At 38.3% G+C, this 12,246-nt stretch overlaps 1 protein-coding gene across 1 annotated transcript in view; it reads left to right on the forward strand.

Moving 5' to 3' along the window:
• The window catches only part of PAWR (pro-apoptotic WT1 regulator), a 119,661-nt gene that overhangs the window by 78,731 nt on the left and 28,684 nt on the right, over positions 1-12,246 (forward strand). The gene's annotated exons all lie outside the window — the stretch shown is intronic.

Here is a 12,246-nt window from a genome sequence, read left to right on the forward strand (position 1 = left end):
TTCAATTGAAAAAAGATTGTAAAAGAAAAAAAAGGCATTTTTTTTCATGAGCCCTGGTGCATGTGTGGAAAATACATGAACAGTGCTTAAGTTTTCTTAATTATTTTTTTTTTCTCAAAGGCCTTGCTCCCCACCCTTCCCCTTTTTTGGAATGGAGCAGTGATGACAAAATACATTAAATATGAGGATGAGAATCCTAATCTGTAAAGAAAAATAAGGAAAAAAACCCTGGGCCTACTCCAGGTGATGAAGATAACAGGCTTAATTTATTGGGATAGAGACAATATAGCATTTTAAAACCTGGTTCTAATTCTTGATCGTGCCACTTAGTTTAACTTACTCAGTAACTCCAGGCAGTGTCTTTTAGAAATAGAGTTGATTTCTTTCTGTGATAAAAAGCCCTTTCCCAGTCAAAGCTGGGGTGATTTGCGTTAGAACACATAGTTATTCCAAAATAAGTACCCAGATAGGGAACAGTCTCAGATGATTGGAGCTTTCTGCCTCAAACAGTTTATCTTTTCTCCTGTAATTTTTCTAATCTCTTTCCAGACCCACTGTTTATTTGCTTCATTTTGCTTTGTTTCATTAGCAGTTAGGATATGACTCATTTTTTTACCTTGGTTCCAAGTGTGTGTTTTGCCAAGCTCTGTGCCAAGGACGAAAGTGGAGCTGTCTTCCATGGGTGTCAGATCTCATTCAAGAGCAGTGGGAATAGGTACTCCTCTGTCTACGTAGTTGACCTCTCTCTGAGTTACTGTCTGAACTTACATATTCTACTATTTATGTAGGATAGATAGTCATTTGCAACTCCATATGGTACCTCTGATAAGGGTTTGATCTCCAAAATATATAAAGAACTCATACCACGCCACATCAGGAAGACAAACAATCCAATTAAAAAACGAGCAAACTCCAACTTCAAAAAACAAAACCCAGAAAATTTTGGCATCATTGGTTGATTTAAGGCTTTTAAAAAAATTTGTTGTTCTGTTACAGTTGTCCCAGTTCTCCTGTTGCTCTCCCCTGCCTTCCTCCAACCTTCTGCAGTTAGTCCCCACACTGTTGTCTATGTCCATGAATCATTCATAACTGTTCATTGATTAGACCCTTCCCTTTCTTTCCCCCTTATTCCCCACTCCCTCCCCTCTGGTCGCTGTCAGTCTGTTCCTTGTCTCATTTGTTTGTTTTGTTCATTAGGTTCCACTTGTAGGTGAGATCATATGGTATTTGTCTTTTACCGCCTGTATTATTTCACTTAGCATAATGCACTCTAGCTCCATCCAGGGTGTTGTGAAGGGAAGGAGCTCCTTTTTTTTCTGCTGTGCAGTATTCCATTGTGTAAATAGAGCAGTTTTTTGATCCATGCATTTACCGCTGGACACTTAGGTTGCTTCTAGCACTTGGCTATTGTAAATTGTGCTGCTATGAACATAGGGGTACATAAGTTCTTTTGGATTGGCATTCCAGGATTCTTAGGGTACAATTCCATTACTGGTACAATTCCAGTAATGGAATTGCTGGATCAAAAGGCAGTTCCATTTTTATTTTTTTGAGGAAATTCCATACTGTTTCCTATAGTGGCTGCACTAGTCTGCACTCCCATCAACAGTGCACTGGGTTCCCTTTTCTCCACAACCTTGCCATCACTTGTTGGTTGATTTGCTAATGATGGCCATTCTGACTGGTGTGAAGTGGTATCTCATTGTGGTTTTAATTTGCATCTCTCTGATGGCTAGTGATGTTGAGCATTTTTCATATGTCTCTGGGCCCTCTGTATGTCCTCCTTGGAAAAGTGTCTGTTCAAGTCCTTTGCTCGTTTTTTAATTGGATTGTTTGTCTTCCTGATGTGGCGTGGTATGAGTTCTTTATATATTTTGGAGATCAAACCCTTATCAGAGGTACCATTGGCAAATATGTTTTCCCATACTGTGGATTCCCTTTTCATTTTGATTTCTTTAGCTTTCCAGAAGCCTTTTAGTTTGACATAGTCCCACTTTAGTCTTTCCTTTATTTCCCTTGCCCTAGAGGATATATCGGCAAAAATACTGCTGTGTGAAGAGGACAGAGAGACCTTCTTAGCATTATCTATGAGTCCAAACCACTTAGTGTAACAAATCTTCAAACATGAAGAATAAAATAGGAATACGAATATAACATAATAGTATGCTTTTGGAAAGGTTAGAGTATTTTAAGATTATACTGGATAACTTTCAGATAATGTGGAATAGTGGTAATAAAAAATAATTTAGAAAGCTTTCTTAGAGTTTTAGCTATGGTTTATACAAATACTTAATCATGTTTCCTTCTAGACAATCATGCCAGTTTTTAAAGTAATATATTCTTTAATTAAAAAATACATGATCAGTGGAAAATTTGAAAAAATAAAAGTGTAAAGGGGCAATTAGTTTGAACTGTTTCTTTACTCTGTATTTTTATGAATTATTAAATTTTTAACTTTTTCCGTACTCTGTATTTTTAATTACTTTTAAGCTCTAAACTTAATATATTTAAAAAAGTAACAGTCATAGAGTTAAAAAATGCAAGAAATACAAAAGGGTACGTGGTACGAACTCTACTGTAGCTGCCTGGTTACCTTCCCTGGAGGCAGCTAGTGCTTTCTCGTGTGGCCCTCCAGAGGTATCTCTGTGTCCACACGTATTTCTGATTTTAAGCACACTATTTTGCCTCTTGCTCTTTTTCACTTAATATTGTGTAGTGACCTCCATGCTAGCACACAAAGGGCTTCACTCTTTTTTGCCAGTGAGCAATATTCCTTCTTATAAATGCCCCGTAATTCTCCAACATCTGCTGATCATAAAATCTTTTACTATTACAAACAATATGGTAGTGAAAACCTTTAAATACATTATTTTGCATATAGTTATGTAAATCAGTAGACTAAAATTCAAGTGCTGAAATTTCTGGGTAAAAAGGATTATATGTTTATAATTTTGGTATTTCCAGAATGTTCTTTGTAAGTGTTGCAGCATGAACCTTGTTTTCAGGTTATTCAAAACTTTTTGTACTATTTTCAGTGGCATAGCAATTTCTTTTTAATTTTTTGAAGATTTTATTTATTTTTAGAGAAAGGCGAGGGCAGGGAGAGGAGAAAGAGAGGAAGAGAAACATCAGCTTGTGGTTGCCTCTTGTGTACCCCCTGTAGGGGTGACACTTGATTTAATTTGCCCCATTGCCTCTGATGATGGTCACCTTGGTCATGTGATTAAGGTGATATTTACCAGGCTCTACTTCCCCTTCTTAATAAGTATTTTGTGAAACTAAAAATGCATCTGCCTTATCCTGGTTGGTGTGGCTTATTTGGTTGGATCGTTGTCCCATAACCAAAAGGTTGCGGGTTCAGTTCTCATTTAGGTCACATGCTTGTGTTACAGTTCCGTCCCCGGTGGGGCACATTCGATCCCTGATCTGGGTATGTCTGGGAGGCAAATGAACGATGTTTCTCTCTCCTGTCAGTGTCTCTCTCTCCCCCTTCCTCTCTCTAAAAGCAATGAAAAAATGTCTTCTGGTGAGGACTAAAAAAAGTATCTTCCTTATGACCTCGTTATTACACCTCTGGGATTTATCCAAAGCAACCGAAAACACTGATAGAGAGAATTTCCATATCTGTGTTCATTGCAGCATTATTTACAGTAGTCAAGGTATGGGAGTAACCCCAGTGCCCACCAATAGAAGAGTGGGTGAAAAGGGGGGGCACCCATGTGAGCACATGGGGTATTGCTTGGTCATGAAATCGAGTAGCTTTTTTTTTTAACCATTTGCCACAGCATGGATGGACCTACAGAGTATGATGTTCAGTGAAATAAACAGAGAAAGATAAATGGCACATGATTTAACTAAAGAGCAAAGTAAACAAACAAAATTGAAACAGACTTCGTAGAAACATAGAGTGAACTGTCGGTTGCCAGAATCGAGGGAGGTTGGAGGACAGGGTGAAAAAAGGCAAAAGTATTTTAAAAAGTACAAATTGGTAGTTAGAAAAGAGACAACGTAGATGTAAGAAAAACATAGGGAGTGTGGTCAGTGGTACTGTGATAACTATGTATGGTGCCAGTTGGGGCACTAGAAATATCAGGGGGAGATTATGTAAAGTATATGATTGACCACTAAGCTGTACACCTGACAATACAAAATAGAATTGAAAGGAAAAAAAAAGGTAAGTATATTTTGAGTCATGTAGGTATCTTAATCCTCATCAGATTCTTTCCATTTACCTAGTATATATCTATTAATATTCAGTTATCTATTATATATCTATTAATATCTATATATCTTTATCAAGTCACTATTACCTGGTTTGTGTGATGGGTTATACCTTGTTGCCATCTCTATTAGTTTTTTATTGCTGCTGTAACAGATTACCACAAGCTAGGTGTCTTAAACAACATAAATTTATCATCTTACAGTTCTGTAAGTTGGAAGCCCTACCTGGGCCTCATTGGGCTAAAATCAGGGACTGAAGCAGAGGCTAAGATCAGGGCTGAATTTCTTTCTTTTTTTATTTTTAAGATTTTATTCATTTATCTTTAGAGGGGAAGGGAAGGAGAGAGGGAGAGAAATATGAATGTATGGTTGCCTCTCGTGTGTCCCTGGCTGGGAACTGGCCTGCAACCCGGGCATGTGCCCTGACTGGGAATCGAACCGGGATCCCTTAGTTTGCAGGCCTGTGCTCAATCCACTGAGCTACACCAGCCAGGACAGGGCTGAATTTCTTGTTGGAGGCCAGGGGAGAATCAATGTCCTTTCCAGCTTTTAGTGGCTACCCATATTTGCCCAATTGTCTCCTTCTCCATGGCCAGCAATTGTGACTTGAGTCCTTCTTACATCACGTCATTCTGACCTTTCCTCTTAGTCATTTGTTCCTCTGATTTTTTTCTCTCTCTTCCACTTTTGATGACCCTTATGATTACATTGGGCCCATCAAATAATCCAGGATAATCCCCCTATTTAGGGTTGTTGATTACAACCTTAATTTCCCTTTGCCATGTCACCTAGTATGGGTGGAGGTTTTAGGGGTTAGGATGTGGACATCTTTCAGGGTCATTATTTTGCCTACCACTATACTATTGTTATTTACTTTGGTATTCAAATTATCCCAGATTTGGCCAGTGGGAACCCCTTTAAGCTTTTGTATTCTTTGCCATATCTCCCTCATCCTTGCAATACTTGTTTGTTTTCTATGATAACAAGATGTTACAGTCTCGGCCCTGGCTGGTGTAGTTCAGTTGATTGAGCGCGGGCCTGCGAACCAGACGATCGCGGTTCGATTCCCAGTCAGGGCACATGCCTGGGTTGCAGGCCAGTTCCCAGCAGAGGACTCAAGAGAGGCAACCATATATTGATGTTTCTCTTCCTCTCTCCTTCCCTTCCCCTCTAAAGATAAATAAATATTTAAAAAAAAAAAGATGTTACAGTCTCATCTCTAACTTTCCTACCTCTAGCTTTGGAAGCAGCCATTTCTCTAAGGAAGCTTGATTCCTTTCACTGGAAAATATTTTGAAGCCAAGATCTGGGCTCTAGGCAACATCTTATCAAGATGTCACTATTTCTAGCTCCTGTCTTTACAGACCTACAAAATATGTGTATGACTATATGTACATATGCACCCACATGTATGCCTGTCTACACACTCACCTAGCTACATCCATCTGTACATAGATATTGGAACTAATTTATACCAATACCTCTAATTCTAATCTAATACGATAGAGGTTATTCTAGTATTTGTAACTCCCTTTTGTGACATTGAGAAGTCTGTTTTCTGTTTTTCATGCTGGTTTCTTACTTGTTCAGTTCCCCTGTGTGGAAGCTCTCTCCCACTTGCCCCCCCCCCCCCCCCACACACACACACACTTACTCTCTCCACATGGCAGGTGCCTCTGACAGCCCGTGTTGGCTCTCCCTGAACACTCTGCTCTTTCTCTTCAGGTCGGACATCCCGTGCCAGGCTGCAGGACGCTCTCCTTGCCCTGCTTGATTTGCGACTCCTCACGTTAGGTCACCCCTCTCTGGGGATTCCTTCCTTTCCCTGCGTAGCTTTCTGCTTTTCTGTGACAGGTTGCTAGGGTCTTGGTTCTTGCTTGGACACTGAGACCTCATGCTGGATTGTTCTCTCATAGGGAGTCCTTGTCCACCTGATTGGGTTTTGACTCCTCTAGGCCAGGATGCCACTCTGGACACTCTTCATCCTGGTTGGGCTCTGGTATATCACCTCTGGTCATCCCTCTGCAAAGGTATTCTCCGAACCCCCAGGGCCTGTGAGTTCCCTACACCAGACTACCTCTTTGAGGGTATATCTTTGAGGGTACCCTTCTGGTGCTCCAATACTTGATTCTGGGCCACCTTCCTGAATAGATGACCATTACACTCTGCTTGGGGTTCCTAATGTCCCTTCATGTGACTCCCTTTCTGACCTTGCCTCAGGGCTGACAACCTGCCTTTCCTTTTCTTTGTAGACACCCTCCTTGGTTTGCTCAGCCTCTGATTTCTCAGGCCAGGCAAGTTCCCCACCCCACCCCTGCGTTACATGGGTGCTCTGCAATTTGCCTGGGCTCTGATTCTCTGAGCCAAGCAGCTCTTCTTTGTGTAAGGGTTTCAGTATTCCATGACCCAGGGTTGGATCTCTGTGTTTATTCCCCACCTTGCTGTGTCTCACCTAATGGCTGTAGGACTGAATTGTTCAGGAAAGGAAAGGGAATTTCTGAGTTTTTCCTTTTTTAATCTTTGTTAATTTGATAAAGTTCTTGTTTTCCTTTTAATTTTATCAGTTATATACATTACAGATATTTTGTTCAGTATTCATCTTCAACAATCTGTCTTGCTATATTGTGTATACCAGTATAGGTATTTTAAGTTAGTCTGGAGACCAGTTAGTATGTTATGCCATGATTTTACTGAGGGGTGTGGCTTTGTGGAAAATCAGTTGACTTTAATAACTTAAGTATTATTGTGCTACATTCTGTTGGGCCTGTCTTTGTCTGATCTTGTGTCACGTGTGCTTTTGTATTTGTTTATACTTGACTAGTTTGATCAGCCACTGCACCTGTAAAGATGCTGTTTGTGGGATTTCCTTATTCTCAACATGACTATAGCAGAATGTTTTGTTTAAACTTACACAAAACCGTTTGTGTGTTGCCAACATTTTCTAAGCTCTACATAGGTCTTTCTCCCCTCCCTTTAGTAATATAAACCATCCCAGTGCAAGGGAGATTATTTCAGGAAAAGTATATTTTAAATCAGTTGTATAACAGGCTTTGGGGTAATTTGAAGGACTAATTACATAGTCTTTGAAACAAAATGTTAAGACCAATATCAGTCTTAGTTGTATTTTTTTTACAAGGAGTTTCAGTGATGCTGGTATTTCTCCTCCCCTACCCCCACATTTAGCACTTAATTAATAATAATTACTGAGTTTTTACCTTTTGCTTGGAAATCTTTGTGGCCACAGAAATACAGAGGCTTCTAGTTAAAAAATCTGAAGGTGGAATTTATATTTTTATAGAATTTTATTTTTATGTTTAGAAACTTACAATATTTTCCTCTTTAAAATTATAAGGGCCTCATTTGCTACACTGTATGGGTTGGTTTTGTCTTTTCTATCTAACATTTCTTATTCAAGATATGTCCAGTATTCTGTTTTCAAAAGGTTATAGAGATCACTGTAAACTCCTGTAGTTGTTGATTTTGAAGGCACATTTAGATAAGCGAACTACCCCCCCCCCTTTAAATTGCTACTAATATATCTAACTTGGGGAACATTTCATTGTTAAGAAATGTAATTTGATTACCAGATTCACTGTGAAATAACATTTAGCTGCAAAATGGATAATTTCATAAATGACCATATTCAAATCTACCAATAAAGAATAAAGTTGTGTTATTTGCCTGTGTCAGCATTTTAATTACCAAAGTATTAGTTATATAGAAATCAGTTTAAATGTTAATTGTTTTACACATTTGGTCATAAAGCATGGAGTGATTATTACTCTATGAGTTGTTTGGAGCATGGAGTAATTTTTATCACTCCATGGGTTAGAGTTGTTTAACTTCTAGCTCTATAGAAAATACTGTATAAAACTTAGTTAAGTTTTAAGGGACCAATTTTTAATTTTTTAATTTTTTTAAAATGTATTTTATTGATTATGCTATTACAGGTGTCCCATTTTATCTCCCTTAATCTGCTCCTCTGCCCTGTCCCTCCTCTCCCACCAGCATCCCCCCTCACCTTAGTTCATGTCCATGGGTCATACATACAAGTTCTTTGGCTTCTCCATTTCCTGTACTATTCTTAACCTCCCCCCATCTATTTTGTACCTACCATTTATGCTTCTTATTTCCTATAACTTTTCCTCTAATACTCTTCCCCTACCCCCTCCATGCTGATAACCCTCCACGTGATCTCTATTTCTGTGAATCTGTTCATGTTCTAGTTATTTGCATAGTTCGCTTTCTTGTTTTTTTAGGTTCAGTTGTTGATAGTTGTTCATTGTCATTTTACTGTTTGTATTTTTTAAACATTTGTTAACACTTTTTAATAGATTATTTATTTATTTATCTTTAGAGGGGAAGGGAAGGAGAGAAGGAGAGAAATATCAGTGTATGGTTGCCTCTCGTGAATCCCCTGATGGGAACTGGCCTGCAACCCAGGCATGTGCCCTGACTGGGAATCGAACCGTGATCCTCTGGTTCGAAGGCCCGCACTCAGTCCACTGAGCTACACCATCCAGGGCTTTACTGTTTGTATTTTTGATCATCTTCTTTTTCTTAAGTAAGTCCCTTTAACATTTCATTTAATAATGGCTTGGTGATGGTGGACTCCTTTGTAGGTAAGTATCTCCTTTCCTCTTGCTGCATTTAAGATTCTCTCCTTATCTTTAATTTTGGTTAATGTAATTATGTTCCTTGGTGTGTACTTCCTTGGGTCCAACTTCTTTGGACTCTCTTAGCTTTCTGGACTTCCTGGAAGTCCTGTTTCCTTTGCCAGATTGGGGAAGTTCTCCTTCATTATGTTTTCAATTTTGTGCTGATCCTGTTCTCCTTCCAGCACCCCTATGATTTGGATGTTGAAAGGTTTAAAGGTATCCTGGAGGTTGCTAAGCCTCTCCTCATTTTTTTTTTGAATTGTTGATTCTTTATTCTATTCTGGTTCAATGTTTATTCTTCCTTCTCCAAATTGTTGATTTGAGTCCTGTTTCCTTCGCTTCACTGTTCCCTGTGCATTTTCCTTTATTTCACTTTTCATAGCCTTCACTCTTTCCTCTATTTTAAGACCATACTCAACTAATTCTATGAGCATCCTGATTAGCAGTGTTTTGAATTGTGCATCTGGTAGCTTGGCTGTCTCTTTGTCACTTAGTTGTATTTTTTCTGGAGGTTTGATCTCTTCTTTCATTTGGGCCATATTTTTTTGTCTCAGCCCACCCATTACGTTGTAAGTGATAGAGCCTTAGGTATTTGCCAGGGTGGGGCAACTCAGGTCAATGTGTTATGGAGCTCTATGGGGGGAGAGGGGTACGAGAGGGAACAGTACCTCTTGCTCACCTTTTGGTTGACTTTCATTCACTTCCCCCCATCCACAATCAGATTGGGCCCTTCTGGTGCTGATTCCGGGGTGGGTGGGTTTGTGTGCCTTCTAGGACCCTGTGGCTCTCCAACGAACTCTTCTGTGAGGCTGGGAGTTTCTCCTGCCGCCTCAACCCTCACAAGCTTTTTCAGTCAGAGGCTTTGAGGCTTCATTTCCCAGCACTGAAACCCTGGGTTGCACAATCTTTCTCACTCCCCAATTGTTCCTCCTAGTTTATCCCCATTGCAAATGTGGGTGTGGATAACTCTGCCAGCCGCTACCTTGCCTGATCCTCCATCCACAGCCTTGCCACAAGTCCTCTCCTCCCCTCCCACCGGTCTTTATGAGTGTTTCTTCTTTAACTCCTTGGTTGTTGGACTTCCATATAGTTTGATTTTGTGGCAATTCTGGTTATTTTTTGTTTTTAAATTTGTTGTTGTCCTTCTTTTGTCTGTGCGGAGAGGCAGAGTGTATCTACCTATGCCTCCATCTTGGCCAGTGACCAGTTTTTTTCTTTAAAAGCTGTAGGAAATGTGGAAAACTGGTATTACTTAGTTTTCTGTTAGTATACTTGACTGGGAACTTACCTGATACTGACTTCCATTTATAGTTGGGCTGAAGTATGAATTTAGTATAATGTCTCTATCAGTTAGTGTTGCTGAAAATATTTTCCATTTCACATTTATGTGTTTGTTAAAGTTCTGCTCTAAAACTGTATCTGTTGAAGTATTACCACTGTAAGGAGAATGCTCATTAAGCCTCAGGTATTTTATACCATTTCAATCTGTACATTAGTAACCCGCAAGTCAGTAGACCCAATGAGGGCAATTTTCATCAGCAATTCTGCTTGTTTCATTTCAGCAAAAGGTATTCTGGGTAATCAAGTTGATGTCATGTTTTGAAATATTTAAGTTATAATGAAACGAGAGATAAGATGTTTTGGAACTTAGGACATTAGCATTTTTTTCTAATGCATATTTAGACAGGTATCATTTAGGGTATAAGCTTTAGTTTTAGTTCATACCGAATAAAACTAGGGAATTTTATAAAAGAAAACCTTTATAAAATGTTAGTTGAACTACTTATGTATAACTTTAGGGGATTAAGTTTTATACGAAACCATCATCAGATTTCAATAAAATATATTTTGAGTGAATACATAAAAGCTTAATATTTCTTTTCTGCTTTATATGAATAACCAGTGATTATTTAATCTAGTCATTATGGTTTCAAAAATAATTTAAAAACTAAATTTTATAAAGTATCTACTTTGTTGGTATTCACTAGAGATTTCATATGTTTATAAATAGGAGATTTATTTTACATGTTTGGTGTACAAAGCACCAAGATTCATATGCCTTATCTTTAGGGGCTGCCCCATTAATGGCAGGCAGATTAAGAACTTCTAAAGCAGTGATTTTCAACCTCTTCATCTCATGGTGCACACAAACTAATTACTAAAATTCTGTGGCATGTCAAGAAAATATATTTTTGCTGATCTGACAAAAAATATAATTTTGATTCATTCACAACTGATTGTTGTCATTTTTTAATCTGACAATCTAAGGGAAAAGAAGTCAGTGCCCCTGAATAAATAGTCAGGTATTGCATGTTTAAAAAATTCTAGCAGCACACCTATTGAAAATTGGTGGTTGGAAGTTTACTTGCTGGGCTTTCGTTACTGTTCCTGTTTTAAGAACAGTTGGCACTTAGGGGAGGGTAAAACGTCTTTGAACCAAGTGTCAGAGCATGAGGTTCCCACGGGTAATCCTGTTAAGTTATCAAGCCCATGCACACGGGTACTTCTGGGATCTTGTCACCTAGTGACTTCCGGCAATTGGTTAATGACAAAGGAGTTGTGCTACTTTGTTTCATTTACTTAAGGGCATTTAATTTCCACAGTCCTGTAAAAATAGACATTGTTGTTATTCCTTTTTGAAAATGAGGAAACTTATGACTGATAGAAGATGAGTAACTTACCCATAGTACTGGGACTTGGTTAAATCCTACTGTTAACCATACGATTTGCTGTACTGTTTCCCCCATTATGTCTTTTGTTGCACCAGGCAGTCAAGTCCATATTTGCTGTGTCAGTCCTGAACCTGCTCATTTTATAAAGGGAGATTATTCTCTGAGATCAGTCATATCAGAAACTCTTTCATTGTAGGGTCTCTCTTAGAGAATTTTAATGGTTAATTTTTAAAAAGAGTTATCAGTGTTTAAAAAGACTCACCATTTAATTTTGCCTGGGTTTTGTTAAAATGGTACTGTAAAAATATTGAGAGAGCCTAGGCTGAATTAAAGAACTAAAAGAACTAAAAGACTGAATAGAGAAATTACTCTCTGGTTAGCTATAAGATAATTTTCCCGCCTCAATGGTTATGTTTACTTATAGCAATTTTTGTTGATACTTTAGAATCAGCATGAAAAATACTTTTCACTTCTATTTTTAGCTGTCTTTAAAAATACACAGTGATTACTATGTATATTGGTGGATTGTACATATTTTAAAAATTGAGAGCATAAAATAGAAGGGATCATAATGTTTGCATGTTTTCATGTTCATTCACTTCCAAAAAAATTTAAATCTCTTGCTTGCTAAACGCTTCCTTTATCAATTTTCTTAGGGTTTAAAATACTTTACAAATGCAATTTTTAAAAATGAT

This window comes from Sturnira hondurensis, unplaced genomic scaffold, assembly GCF_014824575.4.
Source record: "Sturnira hondurensis isolate 20B ecotype Veracruz unplaced genomic scaffold, ASM1482457v3 Scaffold0003801, whole genome shotgun sequence".
NCBI lineage: Eukaryota > Metazoa > Chordata > Mammalia > Chiroptera > Phyllostomidae > Sturnira > Sturnira hondurensis.